Source organism: Schistocerca cancellata, chromosome 9 (assembly GCF_023864275.1).
Source record: "Schistocerca cancellata isolate TAMUIC-IGC-003103 chromosome 9, iqSchCanc2.1, whole genome shotgun sequence".
NCBI classification, from domain to species: domain Eukaryota; kingdom Metazoa; phylum Arthropoda; class Insecta; order Orthoptera; family Acrididae; genus Schistocerca; species Schistocerca cancellata.
Window position 1 is genome coordinate 379,601,589 of NC_064634.1, and position 12,393 is coordinate 379,613,981.

Consider the following 12,393-nt stretch of genomic DNA (forward strand, 5'->3'; position numbering starts at 1 on the left):
ATTCGGCCTACTTCCATTCACCAATGAGTTATGGAATCATCTTTTGGGGAAACCTTCTCTCACAAAGAGAACATTTTCAAAATTCAGAAGCGAGTCATTAGAATTATATCTGGTGTCAGTCCTAGATCATTATGCAGAGACCTCTTTAAGAAACTTGGTATTCTAACTTCTACTTCTCAGTACATATACTCATTGATGTCCTTCGTCATTTCCAACATGTCTCTTTTTACACGAAGTAGTGCAAAACATGATTATAATACCAGAACCAAAAACAATCTGTATAAGGACTATATAAGCTTAACATTAGTACAAAAAGGAGTCAAATACATGGGCACTCATATATTTAATAACTTACCAGAGCATATCAAAGGTCTTTTAAGTGCTAAAGATCAGTTACAGAGTGAATTAAAGAACTTCCTGTTGGCTCAGAGTGAATTAAAGAACTTCCTGTTGGCCAACACCTTCCACTCCATCAATGAATATCTTCACAAGGATTGTAGCTGCCAGTTTCTGTATCAAACTATTTGTTTTGAAATATATTTTTTGTACAAAAAAAACATAAAATATCTTGCAGTTTCATTATGCTTTTCATGCTCTTTGGATGCATAAAATTGTTTCATGGACCAAGTGCTGCCTACCACTGATCTACACATAATCTAAGGTTTTGGCTAGGTAACAGAAGATTTATTTTGTTTAGCTATATCATAACTGAGTTTGAGAGATTACATATCGCTTTCTCTTGTAGAAAGCCAAACTGAGCTGTTGTAAAAGTTTGTGAGAAAGGTGGTGGTGATGGTGATGATGATGATTCATTTGTGGGGCGCTCAATTGGGCGTTCATCAGTGCCTGTACACATTTCCAATCTGAACACAGTCCAATCTTGCCACTTTTTATGAATGATAATGGAATGATGAGGACAACACAAACACCCAGTCCTCAGGCAGAGAAAATCCCCAACCCAGTCGAATCGAACCCAGGACCCCATGATCCAGAGGTAACGTGAGAAAGGTGGTTCCATATTCTTATATAAGATACTGCTTCACAAAATTTAGAGAACACATATAAGAGAGAGATGGGTCTGCAATTAGATGTCATTTGCTTACTTGCCTTTTTGTCTAAATGGTTATTACTTGCACACATTTCAGTCTTTTAGGGAACACATTTTGACTCATCAACAATTACAAACATTCTCAAGTGGGCCACTATCAATTCAGCACAATATTTTAGTAAATTGGTTAAAATACCATCATCAGCAGAAGAATTACTGCTTTTCAGTGGCTTAATGATGGCTTTAATAATTGATTTATCAAACCTCATATCTGGTGGTTGTATGCAGTTTCTCTCTACCCGTCTAATGGAACTTCTAGATAGTCCATGCTTTGCTACTGTATTTTCAGCTCCTGTTGCAGAGAATTCGTCACCTGTCTGCTGCTGTCACCAGGGAATTTAAAATCATTTGTATTAAGTAGTTCATTAGTTTCATGATTAGTAACATCCTAAACTGCCTCTGCTCTGTTATTGGAATTTTGAAATTTTTGTTCAATGTATGGTTTTAGCCTTTTTGACAATACAATGAAGAATTTCACAAAATTGCTTACAGTGCATTTTAGTCTTTTTATCTCCTTCACATGTCCAATGTAAACCGTCATTGTCAGATAACCCATTTGTTATGGAACGCACATCTATTTTATGAATGACAGTTGGATTTAGAAATAAATTATTAATCGTTGTTTTGCGATTAAACCAAGGATTGACATCAGTAGCCCCTAAGGGGCCTCAGTCAGTAATATCAAAAATCACTTACAATAACTGCCCAGTTATATCAAAAAGGTCTTATTAGTACCAGCTTCAATTGTGTAATGGAGTTTAAAATATTTTCTGTTGTGTTCTCATACATTGTCACAACCGCTATTCAAGTCTAATAGTGAGATACAATGTCCACACACACACACACACACACACACACACACGTTAAATGCAATACTTCTTTAGATTCATAGCCTGGAATTTTATTTCATTTTTTGTGTATGATAATGTGCCCTACTGTAATGAGATATTTACTTGTTTCCATCTAGGTATATGTCTAATTTTCAGTTTGTGTTCTCTTAGCATAACTAGATTTTCCCATTTCATTTAGTGACATCAGAAGCTCATTCTTCTAATTTAATAACAAACTTGTCGTTACCTTTTGTTCTGCACAAGTTGCCATTTTTTGTTCCTCTAATGACTGTTGCATTTGTGTCTATAGTTATTCGACAGTTCTGATTAAACTGAATGTTGCTGGGAATTAGTGGTGCAAGTAAAATACTGCCAGAAACATTGAGATGTGTGGGGTGACATTTATCACTCCCATGTGATATCACTCTCCTATTTGAACAACTCTTGCAGCTCTGCATCCACATGTTTGAAAAAGTTTCATACAGGGCTTGTCATATTGCTCCTACAGTGATACTGCCTTATTAGTGCGAGGAGCATTCACAAAGACGTGCTTGATGTTATCCTCGATTTCATTGTTGTGGTTAGAGGTCAAACTGTTTCCAGCTCCCCCAACAATCAATATAGTTCTACAATATTGAGATCTTCCTCAGAGAGACAGGTGGCATGCACTTTGCTTCAAGAAATTAATTCTTCAATATACACAATCCAGAGACCAATTTACTAGTTCAGATGATCCCCTCACAAGAATATTCCCTAGTAGACACTTCTTCCTTGTCTTTTAAAACCTCTGACTACTACTAGCTTAAACTTACACTTTTTTCCCTATCTTGTCTGACCATTCCTCGACACCTTGTGTAGTCTGCCAATTATGGTCCATTGTTTCCAGAGCAGTGATGCTGATAATTATGTCTATACTAAAAACAGTAGGCATGTAGCGTCTCTGGATCCTTTTGCTTGATTCTTACCACTGTCCAGTCATCTAGTCTATTCTTATTTCTGTGTTGGGGAAAAATCTCCAGTACAGAACAATTAAGGTAGGTGTTCCACAGGGATCCGTATACTTTTCTTCACAATAGTAATGATTTTAGTAGTCTTAAAACTTGTGTTGCAAATACAACTGATCAAGTGTCCTATTGGTTTAAAGCAAATGTATTCTTGCTGAATGAAAATAAAACACAGCAAATGGTTTTTAGTCTAAAAGACAATCTTCCATCAGATGAGCCACATATGTTAAATTTTTGGGTGTATATTTAGGTGATAATACAGTCTGCCAGAAAAATGTATATGCACTTGAAGGAACAAAAAGTATTACTTATGTGTTTATTTTACATTTAATAACTGGTCACACATGTTGTACAACCTTCAGTTCAGCACACGGTTACTTTAAATGTTCAAAATTTTCACCATTGGTGGCTACACGCATAACAGAATGCTGAGCGGTCGTTGCAACTACGTCACCCAATGTTACAGTCACTGCACGTGTCACTGTAATCTCCTGGCAAAGTTCCTCCAGTACATGTGGCTTACGTTGATAGATGTTATGTTTCTGAGTTCCTCACAAGTAAAAGTCCATAGGTGTTAGATCTGTTGACCGTAGAGGGAACTCAATGGTCCCTCTTCATCCAGTCCAATGCCCTGAAAAATTTTCTTCTTGGCTTGAAACCATAAAAAATTATCACTGAATGACACAGATGTATTTTTCCCTTCTCCTTGAGCACTGCTGTGTTGCTCCTCCAGTTATTGTTGGTTCTGCTGCTGCTGCTGTTCTTGTTGCTGTTGCTGCTTCTGATGATAATGATGGTGCTGCTGCTGTTTCACTTATTTCTGGAGTTTGTTGTTACACAACTGCTGTGCCTTTCTGTGAATTGTTAACATTTGGGGTGTCCACTTGCATTAATAAAATTTCAGATTTGTCTTGGAGAGGTGTAGCTTCACTGACAGCAGAGTTCACATCTGAATCTCCAGGTAACACACACTTCCTGTTCATGAGAGGTATGACTTTTCTATCATCACACCGCACATTTGAGATTTTATTTACTAGTTCTAAAATTTTTTGTTACTATTACATTTTTTCCAAGTACATTTAGATAAGAACCGTGTGTTGTGTGAAATCTTTTCCCTAAATTCCTAGTGTTCACAAATGTTACATTTTCAAACCTCTTGCAAATCTTTTGCATCTCTTTATTTGCAGTTTCAATTTCTTTATTTACACAGGACCATTCTATCAACTTGTAACAGTGTGGCACTGAAAAACCAATAACATTTGTTCCTCTCAGCTCATACAGTTTTCTTTTTAGTGAGATTAAGAAATCGTTTTTTTCATTCTTAGCGACATCATTTGATCTCGCCAGGAAGGTGGAAATTTTTCTTGACTTATTGACATAGCAGCACTGAATTTTGATCCTGGTTTTATTGTACAATTAAAATTAAAATTCTGACTGCTTGTACACCGAAATTAAGTGGCTATATTTTGTCCTTGGCTGTCGGCATACTGTTCAATTTTACCACTACTTGCCGTTCGAGATTACCTGTTTTCTGCCTACCTTTGCAGTAAGCAAAGTCTTGTTTGGCACTATTTATTATGCCTTTTTTGTTAACACACGTCGATTTTGTCTCAGTAGAACAGCTTAATAGTGGAAGATTTTTGGTGAGCACTTTTGCATGTGATCTTTCACTTAACTGCTGCTGAAATATTCCATGTCTTACCTCATTCACAAAGTCGTTTGGTTTTCCACATGGTACACTCGAACTGTTAACAACACTGTCACAATCCGTAGTTGAAAGAACATGAAAGTAATTTTCATTCACTACATTTATGTTTCTTTCACCGTTTTCTGTATCTTGTGTTATCTGTTTGTGTCTTTTGTACTTCACTTCCGTCCAATTCTCCGACATATTCGTACTTTCATGGCACGATTTTGTCATGTTCCGTTCACTTTTTTCTTCTATAAGTTTCTTGATATTCATCTTCAAGGAACTGATAATAAATTGTAAACTAGACACACATTCCCTGAGCTTTGTAATTTCATCTTTACAACTGTCACAATTTTGCTTTTTCACAGCAAAATATTGAAGGATAATTAAAAACAATGGTAGAAGATAGTGCCAGAAGTACGTAGTTTAAATAGATTAACAGTTATTAAATAATGCCTTAAAAGTAATTAAAACAAATATAAAATTGAAAATCAAAGGAGTAAATATGAGGTCATAGTGGTGGCTGACAAATGGCAATCCTGCTGGTGGTTACTTAGTCATAAAGGAAACGGCTAGTGAAATTTTTATAAAGTTGTCATCACAGTATCATAAATTTTGTTCCTAGTGACAAGTTGTTCATTGAGACTCAATTCTTCATAATGTTTCAAAAATGTTATTTCAAATTCCTCTAGTAGAGTTAACTTTTTACCCTTAGTTCCACATGAAGAAACTGTTGTTGGTTTGGCGTGCCTGCAAACCTGCTTATGCTCCACAAACGACGATTAGTTTTTCATAGCCCCTTCTAGTAAGTGCTCATGAAAACAAGTTCTAACCTTACATCTCATCTGTCTGATGTATCCATGAGGGCACTGGATGGATATCAATTTGTAGACCCCACAATTAGCAAAGCAATCTCTACCATGTAGTTCATCATGGATCAGCTTCTTTTTAAGGAGATCTGCAAGCCTTTATGACATGTTACCCACAAATGGCAAAGTGATGTAAGTACGCTCAGTCCTAATATGAGAATAGTGGAGCTAATTTCAAATAGTGCAATGTATCTACAAGGCTGGGGTTATAGCCATTAGAGTATGCAGTGTATATCAGTTACGAATTTTTAAAACCTCAAATGGATGATTTGAAACATATCGCACACTCTAACAATCTGCAAGAGAGACCACCTTTTTATTTGAAAATTTGACTGCTGTTGCTGAACCAGGGTGGAAATGGAGAGGATAAAAATGACTGACTTATGATACTTAACAGAAGAAACGCACACATGCATGCACCTCGTAGTCACCCAACCCCTACTTTTGCAGATGTACTACATATTTGCCATACATCTTCACAAACTTCCCCCCTCCCTCCCCCCCCCCACCCCCTCTCCTATAGCCAATAGAATCAACAGCCTAAACAGACCAACAACCTCTGAAAACTTTAGTGTCACAGAAGTACGGGTCCCTTCCAAAGACCTCACCTGATGTCCCTCTGCTAAATCCAATCATGCTGGGCTTATAAGAGACCATCTCCCCTCCTCCCAGTCACTACAGTGCAAATACTTTTTGTCACCAATCCTACAAATCAGACTCAATACAAAACCAGTACTGAACCCTGCCTCACTCAGTTTACTCATCCACCTACCTGTGATCCCCACCCCCAGGTCATCGCCCAATAACTTTGCAGAACTTCCTAGCCTTCATCATTCCCCAAATGCCTCAACATGGATATCTCTCTCTCTCTCTGTGTTTCTACATCTGGAAAAGGACTCTGACAGCGTACGATATCTAATAGCATTATTTCAATGTACCTGTCTGCCATTCAACACCACCTCTATGTGATCAGTAGCAATGTACTATATCAAAAAATTGTTGTAATTATTTTTAGTAATTTAATTTTCTTCAGTTTATTTTATTAGGATTCTGTGAATTAGGTAATGACTCTTTTCATGACCAAATACTTTTGGTTCCCATGGTTCCACAGAACCAGAGGAAAAAAGTACCGTAAAGTAAAAAGGGTGCAAGGAGAGAAGGTCTGTCATGAGTAGAACTCACCTGTCACCAGGGAAGTTCTAGCAGCTACGCTTTGTGATTCAGAAGGTGTGTCATTCACTGATGTTCTTCCTGACTGAATGACAATGATTGCAACATAGTACAGTAAGTTATTGGTTGCAGAAACAATGAAACAAACGTGCCAAATGTAAACAAGATGCAAAATCCCCAAGATTGGCGATCTTTTACAGAAGCTCCAAATTTAACATGGACTTCAATGCAGGATGCTTATAAATTTCTACAACAAAACTTTGTCTTGAAACCTGGCAAAAATGCGAAGAGATTCTGCTCGTATGTGAAGTATGTTAGCGGCAAGAAACAATCAATGCCTTCTCTGCGTGATAGCAATGGACATACTATCAAAGACAGTGCTGCCAAAGCAGAGTTACTAAACACAGTCTTCCAAAATGCCTTCACAAAAGAAGATGAAGTAAATATTCCAGAATTCAAACTGAAAACAGCTGCCAACATGAGTAATGTAGAGGTAACTATCCTCAGAGTAGTGAAGCAACTTAAATAAAAGCAAGTCTTCTGGTACAGACTGTATACCAGTTAGCTTCCTTTCAGAGTAAGCTGATGCATTAGCTCCATACAACCGATTGCTTGATGAAAGATCTGTACCTAAAGACTGGAAAGTTGCACAGGTCACACCAATATTCAAGAAAAGTACTAGGAGTAATCTACAGGCCCATATCATTACTGTCAATATGCAGCAGGATTTTGAAACACATATTGTGTTCAAACATTATGAATTTCCTCGAAGAAAACGGTCTATTGACACACAGTCAACATGGATTTAGAAAACATTGTTTTGTGGAACACAACTAGCTCTTTATTCACATGAAGTGTTGAGTGCTATTGACAAGTCATTTCAGATTGATTCCATATTTCTGGATTCCTGGAAGGCTTTTGACACTGCACCACACAAGCAGATTTTAGTGGAACTGCGTGCTTATGGAATATCATCTCAGTTATGTGACTGGATTTGTGATTTCCTGTCAGAAAGATCACAGTTCATAGTAATCAGTGGAAAACCATAGAGTAAAACAGAAGTGATTTCTGGTGTTCCCCAAGGTATTTTATAGGCCCTTTGCTGTTCCTTATCTATATAAACAATTTGGGACACAATCTGAGCAGCCATCTTAGGTTGTTTCCAGATTACGCTGTCATTTATCGACTAATAAAGTCATAAGAAGATCAAAACAAATTGCAAAATGATTTAGAAAAGATATTTGAATGGTGTGAAAATTGGCAGTTGACCCTAAATAATGAAAAGTGTGAGGTCATCCGGATGAGTGCTAAAATGAATCCATTAAACTTTGGTTACATGATAAATAAGTCAAATCTAAAAAGACTGTAAATTCAAGTAAATACCTAGGAATTACAATTATGAACAACTTAGATTGGAAGGAACACACAGAAAATGTTGTTGGGAAGGCTAACCAAAGACTGAATTTTATTGGCAGGACACTTAGAAAATGTAACATATCTACTAAGGAGACTGCCTACACTACACTTGTCCATCCTATTTTAGAATACTGCTGTGCAGTGTGGGATTCTTACCAGACAGAACTGACAGAGTACATCGAAAAAGTTCATAGAAGGGCAGCACGTTTTGTATTATTGCGAAATATGGGAGAGAGTGTCACTGAAGAGATACATGATTTGGGCTGGACATCATTAAAAGAAACACATTTTACGTTGCGACAGAATCTTCTCACGAAATTCCAATCACCAACTTTCTCCTCCAAATGCGAAAATATTTTGTTGGCACAGACCTACATGGGGAGAAATGATCATCACAATAAAATAAGGGAAATCAGAGCTTGTACAGATAGATATATGTGTTCTTTCTTTCCGCGCACTATGCAAGATAGGAATAATAGAGAATTGTGAAGGTGGTTTGATGAACCCTCTGCCAGGTACTTAAATGTGATTTTCAGAGTATCCGTGTAGATGTAGATTGGTTGAAATGGACGCTGCCTATTGCAGGAAAGAACTGGGAAAGCATTCCTCACATCTGCTTCAGCATGACAACTCTAGCCTCTAAAAACGCTCCTTACAGTCTTGTTTTACCCTCATTTGAATTCACATAGATGAGGGAAAAATGAGCAACAGCAGTTGTCTTCATTACTTGTGCAGTTCTCTAAGTTGTTTGGTGAAGGGATTAAGAAAATACAGTAAAGTCCCACTATTCTGAAAATCTGCCTATTCTGAACAGAGTTCAGAAAAAATACCAATTTTTTTAACTTAAGAACAAGATAAATTAAGACATTTGTGAAGAACATACATTTATTATTATACAAAGAAGTTAAACAGAACATACACAGGGCCTAAACTTGATGAAAATGAAAATGCATGAAAACTTATTGGAATGAAAGCTGGTTGCTTACAGTACAGTAGATAATGTACACTTAGACTCCATTAATAAAATTCTGCAGAATCATTTTCAATTACTGCAAAACACAGAAGAATACTAATTTACACATACTCAAGACATAAAGTTAGTCATTTTCTTTTGACAAAGAGCACTGAATCAACTTGAGGATGTAATGTTCTGCCAGCGTAGCATGAACATATCATCATTTGGTGTTCATGAAGCGTGCTGTTCAACATAGCATAAGGTGAGGTCAAGAGCATTTGCCACGAATGTGCGTGACACGAGTTCCATTTGAGTGTTCACCTCCTCCTTGCTTTCCTCTGAGTCAATATGAGCTGATGAGCCCTGCACCATTGCTACGACGTCTTCATCTCCATACTCCTGGTGGCCATTGATGTTGACAGTAGTTCACTCCTCAAGACAGCTTTCTTCTGTGTCCACTGCAACAGTTTTTCTTGACTAGTGAAAGAAGTCACAGTCTTTCACTGGTGTAAAAGTTGTTTCAACAAATTCCAATGCAGGCCAGAGATTTTTCCCTGATTTTTGTAATGCATCTTTAGTGGTGTTATCCCATGCTTCAGCCAACCACTAAATCACAACTTTTATAGTAATTTTCTTAAGTTTTTGTAGGATTGTGATTTCATTTTCATCCTCTTCAAGTATGGTGTGAAGCAGCATTTTTGTTTTATGGTCTGCAACATTCCCTGGTCCACAGGCTGAAGAACTGAAGTTACATCTGATGGCAGAAAAACTGCTTTGACATCACCACAAACAAGTTTCATTTGTTCTGGGTGGATGGAGCATTGTCTATAAATAGCAGAACAAGATTAGACAGTCCATTTTCTTTATTGAATACAGTCTCTTTAGGAACTAATTGGTGCTTGAACCATACCTTGAACAAGTCACACTCAATCCAAGCATTTTTTTTTATTCTTATAATACACAGGGAGTGAATTAAACACTCCTGGTTTTGCCGATTTGTCTATTACCATCAACAGAAGCTAGTTTGTTGCCGAGGCACTGCTGCAAGCTAAGACAGTTAGACATTGTTTGCCCATTTTAAACACTGGGGCAGATTTCCCTTCTTATGAAGCAAGACTTGTGATAGAAAAAGCCTTAAAATTTAGACTGATTTCATCTGTGTTGTAAACTTGCTGTGGTGAGCAGTTTTGAGAAAAAACAAGATATTTAAATTCTTGTAAGTAATTGGCAGCTGCTTAATTGTCAGCTGACAGCTTCTCCCCAGTAATCATGACCTGTCCAATTCCGTGTCTTTTCCTCCAAAGATGCAAAAAACCACAGCTAGCTGAAAATGATGGGTCACAATCCATTTTTGGTGTGACGTCATACGCGTGTGACTGCGTGTGAGATCACTCTCTAAGTTTTCATCTATTTTTAGGTTGCAGACATATATTTTAACAGTTTTTGTGTTAATATTTACTATATAAGTGACTTATTAGTGGTTTCTTCATTCACCTTTGCCTTTCTTGTGTTGTGACCTGATATTTGTGAGTGTTTCGTATCGAGCAACTTAACCTCTTACCCGTGTTTACATTCCGCGCTGACCAGTTGCAGCTGTAGCGGCGCATCGAAAGCTAAGTACTAATTAATTGTTTGTGTATAGTAGTTTATTTAGGAACTTTAGTAGTCTTCAGCCGGTGTTCTTGGTGTTTTCCGGTGAAATAACTTCAGAAGACATTTTTGCGAACTGCTTTCAGTTTCGTTACTGTCATTAGACTTTTGATTTTATTTCTGTGTTAGTATTTGTTATATTCTCATTTGTTGTTGATTAATACTGTCAATAATAGTAGTTACTTTCCTTGTGGAGCAAGTTTGTGATTATTGTAATCAGTTTTTAACATCTTCTTATTGTAGTAGCGGAACTTAAAGTTGTTTTCTTGTTTCAATAACTGTAAAATTTTATCATGAGTGAGAAGTGTGGGCTTTGCCGTAGGTTTGTGAGTAGTGGATTGCGGTGTGAGACCTGTTCGAAGTATTTTCACTGGAGGGAATGCAGTGGGGAAGCCAGTGGGCATTCTGGTGAGATCCTCTCCTGGAACTGCAGGTTATGTAGCAAGAGTAAGTTGATAGAGGAGCAGGAGCGTAAGATCTGTGCCCTTCAGGTGCAGTTGAAAAACGCACAGGAGGAGCTAGATAGGATGAGGAGGGATAAGGGGGTTGGGGAATGGGAGCTGGCTGTTGGCAAGAGATCTGCTAGGAGAAGGAGATTTTCAGATAGTTTTACTATTGGTGTTAGTAATAGATTTGACCAACTGTCAAAGTCTAGTGGAGAGGAATCTCTAGTAGCTGTAGATGTAGGAAGTATGCAGCAGACCTCAGCAGTTACGGTGGCTAGGACAGTTGCAAAGTCTAAGAGAAAGAAGAAGGTTCTGCTGTTAGGTAGTTCTCATGGTAGAGGTGTAGGCCAGCAGTTGCAGGAAGTTTTGGGGAGTGAGTACCAGGTCACCAGCATTGTGAAGCCTAATGCAGGATTGGCTCAGGTGACTTTTAACATAGGGGGGTTATGTAGGGATTTTACAAAAGAGGATCAGGTAGTGATTGTGGGTGGGGCTGGTAATAGTATTGATAGGGATGGGGAGTATGACATAGATGGTGACCTGGAAAAGATAGCCACTCAGACTGGCAACACGAATGTGCATTTCGTGGAACTGTTTCAGCGTCACGATCGGCCTCATCTTAATACAGCCATCAGGCGTAATAACATGAGACTTGGGGGTGTGCTAATGACAGAAGGCATGAGTCACATTTCAGTGGTGTCGGTGGAGTCTATCAGCAGGACGGGTTTCACTCGACATGGCCTGCACCTCAACAGGTATGGAAAGGGGAGGTTGGCAAAGCTTATAGGTGACAGCATAGGTGGGGGTGGTGGGATCACTCATGGGAAAATGCCGGTAGTTGTGGGTGTTAGAAATGTACCTTTTTTAGATTGAAGTCAGCTGACAGGTATTCCTGCTTAAGGGAAGTCTCTCTAACAAAGAAACCACTTTCGACAAAGCTTAGGTATCCGATTAATGAGGGAATTAGTATATTTCATCAAAACATACAAGGCATTAGAGATAAAGTTAGTGAATTACTTATAGATGTTGACTCTGAAATTATTGGTATATCTGAACACTACTTAAATAAGGAGATAATTCAGAGGCTTCCTTTACCAGGATACAGGTTGGCTGGCAGCTTTTCTAGGAGCTCTTTGCGGTGTGGGGAGTAGCCATGTACGTGAAAAACGGTATCCCATTTGAGTCAATTGATGTTTCAAAGTACTGCACTGAAAAGGTGTTTGAATGTTGTGCAGGTGTGGTTAAATTTAGTAGA